This window comes from Neoarius graeffei, chromosome 5, assembly GCF_027579695.1.
Source record: "Neoarius graeffei isolate fNeoGra1 chromosome 5, fNeoGra1.pri, whole genome shotgun sequence".
Taxonomy (NCBI): domain Eukaryota; kingdom Metazoa; phylum Chordata; class Actinopteri; order Siluriformes; family Ariidae; genus Neoarius; species Neoarius graeffei.
In genome coordinates, this window is record NC_083573.1 from 87,402,972 (window position 1) to 87,417,145 (window position 14,174).

General features: G+C 40.1%; 1 protein-coding gene across 1 annotated transcript in view; it reads right to left on the bottom strand.

Annotated features, from left to right (window-relative positions):
* Positions 1 to 11,799, bottom strand: part of LOC132887112 (RNA-binding Raly-like protein) — a 582,616-nt gene extending 570,817 nt beyond the window's left edge. The window contains exon 1 of the mRNA XM_060922495.1: positions 11,747 to 11,799. The gene's annotated coding sequence lies outside the window, so the exon portion shown is untranslated. The remainder of the gene's footprint in view (positions 1 to 11,746) is intronic.
* Between the last annotated feature and the right edge of the window lie 2,375 nt (positions 11,800 to 14,174).

The following is a 14,174-nucleotide window of genomic DNA, read 5'->3' on the forward strand; positions in this document are numbered from 1 at the left end:
GCCCTGCGATGACCTGACACCCTGACCAGGGTGTACTCTGCCTCTAGCCCATAGTCAGCTGAGATAAGTTTCTGCGACCCTGCAAAGGATAAGTGGCTATGGATAATGGATGGCTGTTCGGGTTTCTTCATGAATTCTTTGTATAGTGAAGGGAGTTTAGCTTCCTGAAGTGGTTCTAGTTATTCTGATACAGCGACCATCTGTTGTAGGGTCCTGTATAGAATCTTCTATAGGTTCCCCTTGGGGTGCATCCAATGTTTTGCTTGGTAGTGTATGCATCTTTTTCCGATTAGTTTCACTGTAGTTACTGGATAATATGCATTACAATGAACTAATTAATAATTCAGTTCATTAGAAGGAACCACCTGGTTCTCAAACATGTGGAGAAATCCTGTATCCCGGTCAGCCTGGTGCCGAACATCAGCAAAGTTAATACTCAACCGCGCCTTAACCACAAGCACTTTGTGTATGTGCTGCAGAGCTTGAGAACAGCACCCCATCACCCCCGATTAGGTCATGGATCAGTGGCACAAGGAATGGGAGGGTGCTAATTCCACCTTGCACAATTGCACCCCTGAGCGCTCCAGTAAACCTGCTGGACACTCCCTCCCACGCACCGCCTGGGTCAGGCTGAACCGTCTTCGCATTGGTTGAGGGAAAACTCAAACCTTCCTCTACACCATTGGCGCAGCAGCTTCTGAGAACTGCTCCTGTGGCGCCTCCCAAACTGTGAGCCACCTATTCAAACCCTGTCCTGTCTTTGGTGCCCCCAAAGGAATCCTAGGGCTAAAGACTCTTGATGGCCCCACTGTCAACTGGCTCTCTCACCATGACCTCCCACTGTGACTCCTGGTCGGTTCATACGAACGACGATGACAATTTTATAAAATTCTGACTTGTGGCCATAGAGCTGTATGACTTTAAAGACATGTTTAAAGTCTTTAAATTTCTGTAAAGCTGGTTTGTGACAATGTCTATTGTTAAAAGTGCCATAAAAATAAACTTGACTTGACCAATATTGAATATCTGCTGAGTAAATTCAGAAAAAAAAATGTTGCCTGTTTAGTAGTTCAGAAGCTTTACACTAATATGAGTTACATAATGATACATGTGAAGGTTGTGGGTAGTAACTAACGATGAGTATGATTTAAAAGATGCAAACAATAATATTTTCAACAGATATTCTCTGAGGGCGGCATGGTGGTGTAGTGGTTAGCATTGTTGCCTCACGGCAAGAAGGTTCTGGGTTTGAGCCCAGTGGCTGACAGGGGCCTTTCTGTGTAGAGTTTGCATGTTCTCCCTGTGTCTGTGTGGGTTTCCTCCGGGTGCTCCGGTTTCCTCCAAAGACATGCAGGTTAGGCTAATTGGTGGCTCTAAATTGACTGTAGGTCTGAATGTGAGAGTGAATGGTTGTGTGTCTCTATGTGTCAGCCCTGCAATGAACTGGCAACTTGTCCAGGGTGTACCTGCCTCTCACCCATAGTCAGCTGGGATAGGCTCCAGCTTGCCCGCGACCCTGCACAGGATAAGCAGCTACAGATAATGTATGGATTATTTTCTGATTGAAGAAAAGACTATTATGCCATGTTTGCATATGTGTACTAGTTCAGATCTCTTTTCAAGCACCCCTAAATACAATATGAGAGAGACATATGTAGTAATGATGACTCAAAACGTTTGGGGTGCCAATACTTTAGCCATACTGAAAATGCAGAGAATATTTGAGTGGATATTTCATCAGATGATACTAAAACATAAACATAAAAGGAATATAAAAGGATATATTTGTGTTCACCTGAGTAGTGTACAGTCCCACTATTCCTAAACTGCCATTATATTATATCCAATATATACATAGTGACCATATAAGGAAACAAATATAATGACCATATATGGAAATAACAAAATATAGCAACACGACTCTGTTATTGTACCACATCAGTCTGGTAGCAAAAGTGTTATAAAAGAAATGACTGTTGTTGAGCTGTTCGTATAAAGATTCATGATGGAAGCTGATGGTGGAGCTGCTGATGGAGAATGTTCAAATAACACAAGCTCATAATGGAGCTGCTAAGAAGCCCACTGAATATGAATAGGTACAGCAGTCTTTCAGAATGTGAGGTTATATGGAGCCTGATATTTATTTACTCCAATATTCATACCAGGTTTTACTAAAGGCAAGAGGAATAGGACATGTATATCATATAGATGATAGATGACTGGGTCTGAGCATCTCCAAAACAACACATCTTCTGGGGTGTTCCCGGTATGCAGTTGTTAGTACCAACTAAAAGTGGTCCAAGGAGGGACAATCAGTGAACCAGGGACAGGGTCATGGGTGTCAAAGACTCAGTGATTCGCATGGGACACAAAGGTTAGCCCATATGGTCCAATCCCACAGAAGAGCTACTGTAGCACAAACTGCTGAAAAAGTTAATGCTGGCACCTTTTTGTTTTAGCCAGCAGGAACTTCTTCAGCAGTTTGTGCTACAATAGCTCTTCTCATTTTGGAGATGCTCAGACCCAGTCATCTTGCCATCACAATTTGGCCCTTGTCAAAGTCGCTCAGATCCTCATGCTTACCCATTTTTCCTGCTTCCAACACATCAACTTCAAGAACTGACTGTTCTCTTGCTGCCTAATATATCCCACCTCTTGATGTGTGCCATTGTAATGAGATAATCAGTGTTATATATAAACAGTTATTCCATAAAATCGAGTCGTACATGAGCTGATAGCCGACGAGGTGCGTAGCACTGAGTTGGCTGTAAGCCATGTACAACAAGATTGAGTGGAATAACTATTTTATTCTATCCATATTCACTGGATTTTGAGAAACAGAGCATTTTTATTTTTTGTAAATTCAATAAATAAAAACTTTATACAAAATTTCTGACAAAATAATTTCCGCTTAGAATGTAAACAAACCGGCAAAATGACAGTAGCAATTTGTGAAAAATGCTAAAATAATAATTCTTGAAAAATAAAAAAGATACGATCTTACCATCAAATACTTTTATTCCATATTTTGTTGCTTTTTTGTATTTTGTTTTTTTTTTCCTTCTTCTTTAGGGATTTTTGGTGGTTGGCAAGCTAACTTAAAGGTGCATTACAGCCACCCTGCTGTAGTGTGAAACAGGAGATATTGGGGGAAAAACAAACAAACAAACAAACAAACAAACAAACAAAAAACGATAATATTTTAGCTATTTCTGTTTATTTTAAATACTTGATCATAATTTTTGGGGTTTTGTTTCCGAGTCGAGTTTTTATTTCATTTTCAGTTGGTTCACCAGCACCACACCACCACTTTGTTTTACCTCTACTCACAGTATGAGCTGATATCCTAGTAGTAGAGTAGCCAATCAGAACGCGTGATTGCTCATATCCAGTGAATGTGGCTATATAAGTATTATTCATCAAGTGCTTTATTTATTTTATACTATAGTAGTTATACTTTATACATGTTATCCTTTAACAGTTTAGGTTACTATTTAATGTTGTTAATGTTTCATATTATGAATTGTTAACAAAACAACAGTTTCATCTATTTTTATGCCTCTACTACTAAGTTTTTGGGTTGTCCATCTGTAAGCCCATCTGAGATTCTTGTTTGTCTAATATCTCAATAACAACTGGTTGAATGTTTGTAGGATTTATATGGTATTATCACTGTAACCAGCAGATGCACTGATTACAATTTGGAAGCACTCCAAACAGGATCAAGGTCACAGCATGTTCAAACATCTGAAACTGTTTTCCTTCAATAGCTTCCTTTCTGTCTCAAATGCATTTGAAAGATATTCAAGGAATGCAAATTGGTACCAGGACTCGTTGGTGGCAGAGGCGTCCTCTTCACATTCAACTTGTATATTGTACTCCCTGTCTTGACATTAATAAATCAAAAATATAGAAATAATTGCAGCTCTTCACAATTACTGATGAACCAGAAAAGGAAGCATAAAGGATTTTTGTTTGTTTGTTTGTTTGTTTGTTTGTTTGTTGGTTGTACAGAAGACTTTAACCAAGACAGGAAACTTGTTGCATGTTACAAAGTGCTGATACTGGTGACTCCTTCCATAAATGTTAAATAAACATCTTCTAGTAAACTACCATGAGTTGGCCTAGTGGTTAGCGTGTCCGCCTCTCGACCAGGAGATCGTGAGTTTTACTTGCGGTCGGGTCATACCAAAGACCATCGTAAGAATGGTACCTACTACAGTCTGGCAAGGCACGCTGCAATACAGAAGCGAGTAGGGAAGCCAAACTCTCATGGTTACCAGAGGACTAGCCCCCCACTGTAACCCTAGCTGTATAGGCAAGAGGCCAAGGCTATCAAAACGGAGATTGGAGCCACACCCATACACCTTAAAGAGTTGGTTGGTACTGGGGCAGGAGACTGCCTGGGAAGACCCAATTCTGTTGTGAGAGGGACTTTGACTTACAGTAAATTCACCACTTAATTACTTTTTCATTCAGTTTGTCACTTTAGTCACCTTGTCAGGGTATCTGGCAGATCCTGGTAACCATACATCATACCAGCCCCTGTGAATAAGTTACTATAGAAACAATAAAGTACAGGAGTGAGTGCCTTAATATAAACCTATAATTTGCCTTGCAGCAGATACTCCTGTCATAGCCATGCCATTGGAGACAAGAAACCTGTGCAGGTCTGAGCTCAGCCTTTTACATTGATGCCAGGATTCAAACCGACATTGCAACATCTGTACTGCTCCTGGACAGCACTCTAGACCACTCAGCCATGGAGGATTACATCATGAACTGAGGTTACATACAGTGGTGCTTGAAAATTTGTGAACCCTTTAGAATTTTCTATATTTCTGCAAAAATATGACCGAAAAAATCATCAGATTTTCACACAAGTCCTAAAAGTAGATAAAGAGAACCCAGTTAAACAAACGAGACAAAAATATTATACTGGGTCATTTATTTATTGAGAAAAATGATCCAATATTACATATCTGTGAGTGGCAAAAGTATGTGAACATTTGTTTTCAGTATCTGGTGTGACCCCCTTGTGCAGCAATAACTGCAACTAAATGTTTCCAGTAACTATTGATCAGTCCTGCACACCAGCTTGGAGGAATTTTAGCCCGTTCCTCCGTACAGAACAGCTTCAACTCTGGGATGTTGGTGGGTTTCCTCACATGAACTGCTCGCTTCAGGTCCTTCCACAACATTTTGATTGGATTAAGGTCAGGACTTGACTTGGCCATTCCAGAAAATTAACTTTATTCTTCTTTAACCATTCTTTGGTAGAATGACTTGTGTGCTTAGGGTCGTTGTCTTGCTGCATGACCCACCTTCTCTTGAGATTCAGTTCATGGACAGATGTCCTGACATTTTCCTTTAGAATTCGCTGGTATAATTCAGAATTCATTGTTCCATCGATGATGCCAAGCCATCCTGGCCCAGATGCAGCAAAACAGGCCAAAACCATGATACTACCACCACCATGTTTCACAGATGGGATAAGATGGGATTGCTGGAATGCAATGTTTTCCTTTCTCCAAACATAATGTTTCTCATTTAAACCAAAAAATTTTATTTTGGTCTCATCCATCCACAAAACATTTTTTTTTTCCAATAGCCTTCTGGCTTGTCCATGTGATCTTTAGCAAACTGCAGGCGATCACCAATGTTCTTTTTTGGAGAGCAGTGGCTTTCTCCTTGCAACCCTGTCATGCACACCATTGTTGTTCAGTGTTCTCCTGATGGTGGACTCATGAACATTAGCCAATGTGAGAGAGGCCTTCAACTGCTTAGAAGTTACCCTGGGGTCCTTTGTGACCTTGTTGCCTATTACACGCCTTGCTCTTGGAGTGATCTTTGTTGGTTGACCATTCCTGGGGAGGGTAACAATGGTCTGAATGTCCTCCATTTGTACACAATCTGTCTGACTGTGGATTGGTGGAATCCACACTCTTTAGAGATGGTTTTGTATTCTTTTCCAGCCTGATGAGCATCAACAACACTTTTTCTGAGGTCCTCAGAAATCTCCTTTGTTCATGCCATGATACACTTCCACAAACGTGTTGTGAAGATCAGACTTTGATAGAGCTCTGTTCTTTAAATAAAACAGGGTGCCCACTCACACCTGATTGTCATCCCATCGATTGAAAACACCTGACTCTAATTTCACCTTCAAATTAACTGCTAATCCTAGAGGTTCACATACTTTTGCCACTCACAGATATATAATATTGGATCATTTTCCTCAATAAATAAATGACCAAGTATAATATTTTTGTCTCATTTGTTTAACTGGGTTCTCTTTATCTACGTTTAGGACTTGTGTGAAACTCTGATGATGTTTTAGGTCATATTTATGCAGAAATCTAGAAAATTCTAAAGGTTCACAAACTTTCAAGCACCACTGTAACATGACACTTACATAGTCAGTACGCAGTGGCGCCATACCACGACTGTGAAATCGCTACCTGAGGTTGGCACGCCAATTACATTCTTAAACACGTTCAAACTCGGTTAAACATACACATACTGTACAGACAGATGCCTCTACAGGCTTCAGCCAAAGTCTGAGCTAAAAAGGAACCATCACCTTCTAACCAATCAGAATCAAGAGTTCAACAGTGCTGTGGTATAAGCGACAATCAATCGCTGTATCTGCATTTTGTCATGAGTGGTGCATGATTATGGTCTAAATTGCATTGTTGATATTAATATTCATTTTTGGTAGCTGTTGAAGAAAAAAAAAATCCCAAAATTACGTTTAACACGGGTTCCTTTTCAGTATCTGATATACATCAAAATAAAGCCGACGGGCTGGAAAAGACAATTTGGTATTTCCAAGTGTGCAGTCCAATCTTTGGGGGAAAATCATTAACATTTCATTGCAGTGGCCCCATACACAAGAAATCTATTTCATATTTCCCAGGTGATGAAAACAGTGTTGTGCAACAGCTGTCAATTGCACCAAAACCACTGTCACACTTCTCAGACACCAACATTAGATCATAGCGTTGCATTACCAAGTGCTTGGTATGAATATCTGCTTCATTTCTGGATTGTTGGACTACGATTTGGCCTTCAATCATTCAGTCATTACAAAACACACCAGACACTCCTTCTGTCTTTCACAAATAAGAATAAAACAAACACACACAAACACACACTGTGTCCTACTGGCAAACACATGCCCGGTGTAAACAGGACTTTACGTGCCACCTAATGTTTTATGCATGAGAGCAAAGGTATCTTGACACACATGAGCTATCATATCTCTCAGTACTCATTTATAGCTCTCATGCGCGAGCCTTGCTAGGCCCAGATAACAGAGAGAAATTGCCTGGAGGGCAGAGACGACACTGCAGGAACTAACGCTGGATATCATAACGCCTAGCTGGAGAGATGACAGAGAGAGAGAGAGAGAGACATTTATCAGCACAGCAGAGGCACCTTTCAGCGCACGCCACATACATCTCAATGCCACCATTCAGCTGGCCTCACTACCTTCATCTATGCAAGCCTTAACACTCCTCACGTAGTCACGGATATAATGTACAGCATGTTCATACCTACATGGAATATTAGGGGTATACATCGTGATTATATTCAAATGACTAGCTCAGGCAATGCTGGAGGTGTAAAAGGAATCAAATGCAATAGAATAAATGAGAGAAGGGTCATAACACTGAAACGACAAGATTTGTTGAGGAATCTCAGAATAAACAAAAATAAAAAATAAAATGCATTCCCCCTTATCCAAGAAAAATGTTCTTTGGTAGTTAAGTTCTAGATTTAACTATTTCAAGCCCCAGCTGGTTATCCAGTTATTTAGCTTCTGTGTGCATCTCAATTCACAACAATGAACTATTCACTAGCTAAACTGAAAAGCAGGTACAGTCAGAAAAAAAAAAAATTCCTCAAGGGTGGTTTCAGGGTTAATGGGTTCTTTGCCTCTTAAAATAATTCTACATGGAACCCTGCCTGATAGGAAAACACTGTAGTAGGGTTCTCATTGAGCCTTTATAGAGTTCCCTAGAATTAAACAAACGAAAGACCTCACAAGTTCTAACTTGTGATTAAACTCAAGTTAAATCGACAACAAGTTGTCATTACAATGAAATACTCTGTAGCTACAGTGGAAAAATGTGTACTTAGGGGAGAAAAAAAGGTTCTTTAAAGGTTCTTTAAGAGTTAATAGGTTCTTTGGCTCTTAAAATGGTTCTACATTGAACCTTGTCTGATTGGAAAACACTCTCTTGGAGAGTTCTTTACAGAACCTTTAAGGATTCCCCTAAAACTAAACCAAAGGAACCTTTACAACTTCTAGAATTAATCTCTTAAAATCCCAGCTCATTGTTCAATCATCTATCTACTATGTGTCTTAATTCATTAGAGTGAAATATTTTATAACTACCAAGAGTTAAGGAAAAAGGTGCCAGTCTGAACTCGTTCTGATAGGAAGAAGACACAGTTTGACATTGAGCCTTTTAGGTATGCCCAAGAGCTAAAGAGAAGAAACCTTCATGAGCTCTAGATTTAACCTCTGAAATGTACAGCTTATTACTTTTTATTCAACTTTGAAATGTCTCATTTCACTACACTGAATAATTCAGTAACCTCAGTGAGTAGCAATGTACATGCAGTACCAGTCAAAAGTTTGGACACACTTTCTAATTCAATGTTTTGTTTTTCTTAATTATTACTGAATAAAATACATTCATGGACTGTCAGTCCTCTTTCCTTACTTGAGCGGTTCTTGACATCATATGGATTACTACAGTTGTGGAATAGGACCATTTACTGTATGTTTATTATTTACTATTTACTGTTTGATCTCAAATTAATTAAGAAGGCAAGAAATTGCACTAATTAACTTTTTGACGAGGCACACCTGTTAATTGAAAAGCATTCCAGGTGACTACCTCATGAAGCTGGTTAAGATAATGCCAATAGTGTGTAAAGAGTCATCAAGGTAAACGCTGGCTACTTTGAAGAATCTAAAATATGAAACATATTTTTAACACTGGGTGGCATGGTGGTGTAGTGGTTAACACTGTTGCCTCACAGCAAGAAGGTCCTGGGTTCGAGCCCAGTGGCCAACAGGGGTCTTTCTGTGTGGAGTTTGCATGTTCTCCCCGTGTCTGCGTGGATTTCCTCCGGGTGCTCCGGTTGCCCCCACAGTCCAAAGACATGCAGGTTAGACTAATTGGTGACTCTAAATTGACCATGTGAATGTGAGTGTGAATGGTTGTTTGTCTCTATGTGTCAGCCCTGTGATGATCTGGCAACTTGTCCAGGGTGTACCCCTCCTCTCACCCATAGTCAGCTGGGATAGGCTCCAGCTTGCCTGTGACCCTGCACAGGATAAGCGGCTACAAATAATGGATGAATGGATTTTATTTCATCGTTTTGATGTCTACAATGTAGAAAATAGTCTAAATACAGAAAAAACCTATGAATGAATGAGTAGGTGTGTCCAAACTTTTACCTGGTCCTGTATCTACACTTATAAAAAGAGTTATTTAAGGTTTCATTGGATAAATAAGGTTTCTTTGCATCTATAAGGGTTCTACGTGGAATGTTCTCTAATTGGAAATCACTCTGTTATAAAGCCTTTGAGGATTCCCCTAGAGATAAACCAAATGAATTGTAAACCAAAGGAATTCCAAGATTTAACCCCTTCAAGGCCCAGCATGTTGTTCAGTTATTAACATTCTGTGCACATCTCAATTCACTACTTTGAAATATTCAAGAACTGCAGTGAAAAGTATGTACACTATTGAAAAAACAGGTTATTCAAAGCTTCCTGGATAATTAAATGCTTTTTGAATCCCATTCTGTTAGGAAAACAATTTGTTGTAGGATCCGACATGAAACCTTGTCCCCCAGAGGGGCAATCATAGCGCTACAGACCCTGGGGGTTTAAGAAAAGGCTAATCTTTTTTTCCACTAAAGAGCACAAAAAGCTGTTAAGGCAATAAGAACAGAGTGTTAGCCTATGTAGTCTCATCTCTATGTTAACATGAAGGTAAGGGGATGAGTTTATACCCTTTCGTACAACTTTGTTTATCTGAAAATAGAAAGAAATCAATTATATTGCTTTCACATGTTTGAATTCATATCTGGGTTTCAGATTTAGATCTGGACTTGAGTTTCCAAAAGCATGGCACTATACAAAGATTATAATCAAATAATGTATCAATGCGCCTTTATCACTGAAGATGAGCTAAAGTGTCCAGTGCTTTATGGAACTAAGCCCATGCTTGGGTTGGTCATTCTGTACTGTTGTGTTTGCTGCTGTCCGTGGTGCTGAAACTCCAAACACATGGTCTAGAAAGTCCCACACTTGGGCAGGGAAAGTAGTGATGTAATTATACACTAATCTATACTAGTGTTGGTAAACATTTGGCAATTATGAGAATTTGTTTCCAATTAGTGAGGTATAGGCACCTGCATGGTGTTGATTTTAAGCAGTAAAGTCACGCCACATGTTGGGTGATGAGTCCATGCGAGTCTATGTGCTGCCACATACAATGCTGGGAAGAAGAAAAAAAAAGATAACAATAAAATAAAAGTAAATGAAGCACAACAGATGTTTAACATTTCCCAAGCTGCTGAACAACATGTTATTCCATCCAAATGTGATTACTCACACATCATACTTACATGTCTGGTATTCTGTTTGTTCTGGGAGTAGACTAGCTCATGGTGAAATCTGACTGAATGACAGAATGAACTTGCTTGTGTTACACTCACCCTGGGTTTGTTTGTTCAGGGTTATGGTTTACAGGGAAGTGCTAACAGTTAAAGTTGTGATTTAACATCAGAGCCAAACCCAAAGAACACATTAGCCACGTAATGACATTTCAACAGCCTTTGCGGTTTTTTTTCTTTCTTTTTATTGCAAACGCAATCGTGCTGCAGGAATTGGATTGAATTCTTTGATTTCTCGTCCGTATGTGTACCTGCGGAAGTAGAATCGTCTGTTCATCATCATCGTCGGCACGGAAACCAAAAAAAGAAGGAAAAAAAGGAAAAAAAATGCACAGATCCTCCCCCAAAAGACACACTTCCCTTCACATGCACTTTATGTGCAGTAACTATATCATAAAAAGACAACATCCGAAAAAATATATGTATATCTGACACTGAAATCTGCAGGAAAGTAGAGGGAACAGGAGGAAAAAAATCAAAGATTAGGGAAAAAACAAAAACAAAACAAAACAAAACACGTAAACCAGTAATCTGCGAGAAAAGTTTCACATTAAAACATCACCAGGTTTAAAAAGGACTTCTGTAAAGAATGCAGATGCTTTTGGTCGGCGACCATGAAAATCCCAAAACTCTTACACCGCCAAATACAAAGCAAAGCGCAAACACAGCAAAAGTCAATGACAGAAAACAAAAAGAAGAAAAGAAAGAAAAAGAAAAAATGTTTCAAAGCCTCAACGTGCAAAAATGCGAGACTGCCAGATCGATGTAAAAACCACTTTCATCCTTGACACATTGAGCATCTCATCTGAGTATGAGAATAAACCCCATTCAGAATGACTGCACACTAAAAAAAAAAAAAGAAGAAAAAAAAAGACTTGAATCCCGAACAGCAAAAAAACCCTCAAAACCCCAAAACCAGCACTTCAAATTCTCATGTTCAACAGCAGCGAAAGGAGGGGAAAAAAGGAGAGAGAGAGTGAGTGATTGAAAAGACAAAAAAAAAAATCTTATCCAAAAGGGGGTCACTGGAAATAATACTCACCGAGCGGGAGTAAAATGTCGCAATAAAAATCGCGTTAAGGCGCAGAGCGCGGAATGGCGGCGGCGGCGGCGGCGCGAGGCGGAACGAAGCAGCGCTCTGCTCGCGCTCTCGGTCTCGGTCTCGCGCTCTCGGACTCCACTGCCGTCATGTGACTCCTCCTGCGTTGAGTGTGTGAACCGGTTCACGCGCGCTCAAAGTGAAAGTGCTCCTCGGTGAGCCTGTATCTGCGAGTCTGTAATGCTTTTCCCGTAGTTTTGAACCGCATCCTCCTCCTCCTCCTGCTGCTCCTGTTTAAAGATGCAGAACTCGGTTGATGTCAGAATCAATCAATGTCTCATCCAAAACAATGAGGAAAGGCGTTCTGTTAATATCCGAGGCAGTTCAGGTGACGGGGGGGGAAATAAACATAACAAACGCAACTGCTGTGCTGCTGTTCTGAGCAAAACAGTGCTGAAATACAGTGCCTTGCAAAAGTATCCACACTGTAAAAAAAAAAAAAAGTCAAGCCAACTTAAAAATGTAACGCAACCTGCTGCCAAAGGATTTTAAAGTAAACTCAAGACTCCGGGCCAAATAGTTGTGCTGACTTGCTCTTTTAAGTCGACACAGATGAGTATTTTATGTTGACCTTACTTTATTTAGCAAGTTAGAATAGAATAGAATAGAATAGAATAGAATAGAATATGGGCGGCACGGTGGTGTAGTGGTTAGCGCTGTCGCCTCACAGCAAGAAGGTCCGGGTTCGAGCCCCGGGGCCGGCAAGGGCCTTTCTGTGTGGAGTTTGCATGTTCTCCCCGTTTCCGCGTGGGTTTCCTCCGGGTGCTCCGGTTTCCCCCACAGTCCAAAGACATGCAGGTTAGGTTAACTGGTGATTCTAAATTGAGCGTAGGTGTGAATGTGAGTGTGAATGGTTGTCTGTGTCTATGTGTCAGCCCTGTGATGACCTGGCGACTTGTCCAGGGTGTACCCCGCCTTTCGCCCATAGTCAGCTGGGATAGGCTCCAGCTTGCCTGCGACCCTGTAGAAGGATAAAGCGGCTAGAGATAATGAGATGAGATGAGAATGCCTTTGTCACTATACGCATGTACAATGAGATTAAAGCATCTCCAATAACAGTGCAAACAGCGTAGAGAGAGAGAGAGAGGGGGAGGGAAAAAAGGGGGGTATAGGGGTAAGGTACACAGTTTGAGGTGTATGTGTTGTGTTACACATTATGGAGTGAGGTATTGCACATATAAAGTATTGCACAGAAACAGTCACATTATAAATTATTGCACGAGAGAGTCACATTATAAGATAAAATATTACACATGAAGTATTGCAAGGTGCACAGACTTGAGGTGTATGTGCTGTGTGTGAGGTGCACAGTCCTGAGGTGTACGTGTTGCGTTTCACATTATGGAGTGAGGTATTGCACATTATAAAGTTCAGTGCATTCAAATTGTGATGTTGAAATAAATTGAAATAATCATTCCAATTAACTTAGTTGGCACAAAAAAACCCATTAAGTTATCCTAAATTATTCTTTTTAAAGATTTTTTTGGGCCTTTCCCACCTTTAATGGATAGGACAGTGTCAAGACAGGAAATGAGCGGGAGAGAAACGACCTTGGGTCGGAATCAAACCCAGGTCCCCGGATTTATGGTATGGCACCTTACCCACCTGAACCACGACGCCACGAAATGCTCTTTTAAGTTCACATAGAAGAGTATTTTATATTGAGTTGACTTGACTTGCCTTTAGAAGTTCAGTCCAACAATTTGTTGAGTTGAAATAAATTGAAATAATATTAACTTAGAAGAGCAAGTTGGCACATCATGGTTCTAAGTTGAGTTTACTCAAAATCCTTTGGCAGCAGGTTGCGTTACATTTTTAAGTTGGCTTGACTATTTTTTTTTACAATGATTTAGTGTGCATTACATTTTTTAGTTAACACAAACCTCTCAAAACTTAAGTTCTACTTCACTTTGCCTATTATTACACAAACAGAAACAAATACCAACATACAAGGAGGGAATTCCCTGGCCTCTGTTGAGGAAAGCTTAGTCTAGACTCCTATACAACGTCTCGTGTCAGTTTCCACGGACTTCTCACTCCACCCGACCGTTGAAACTTTTGAACTTGTGAAGTGCACATGCGCAGTTGCATCGGTTAAGGGGCGTCAATCAGCACTTGAATATACACTTAACTTAATTTTCCAATTCCTATGAACTTGTGGCGAAGGAAAGGCGTCTCAACTATTTTTTTTAGTTACTTGAACAATTAGAAGGGAAATTTGTTCATTCAACTTAGAATCCTTTTTTCACTCAACAATTTTGCAAGTTACATTTTTTACAGTGAACTTTTTCACATTTTTGTGAAATGTAACTGAATGTGAAATGTAACTGAATTGTCTTGGCCAGCCCTAAAGGTCCCATCTGCATCTCAT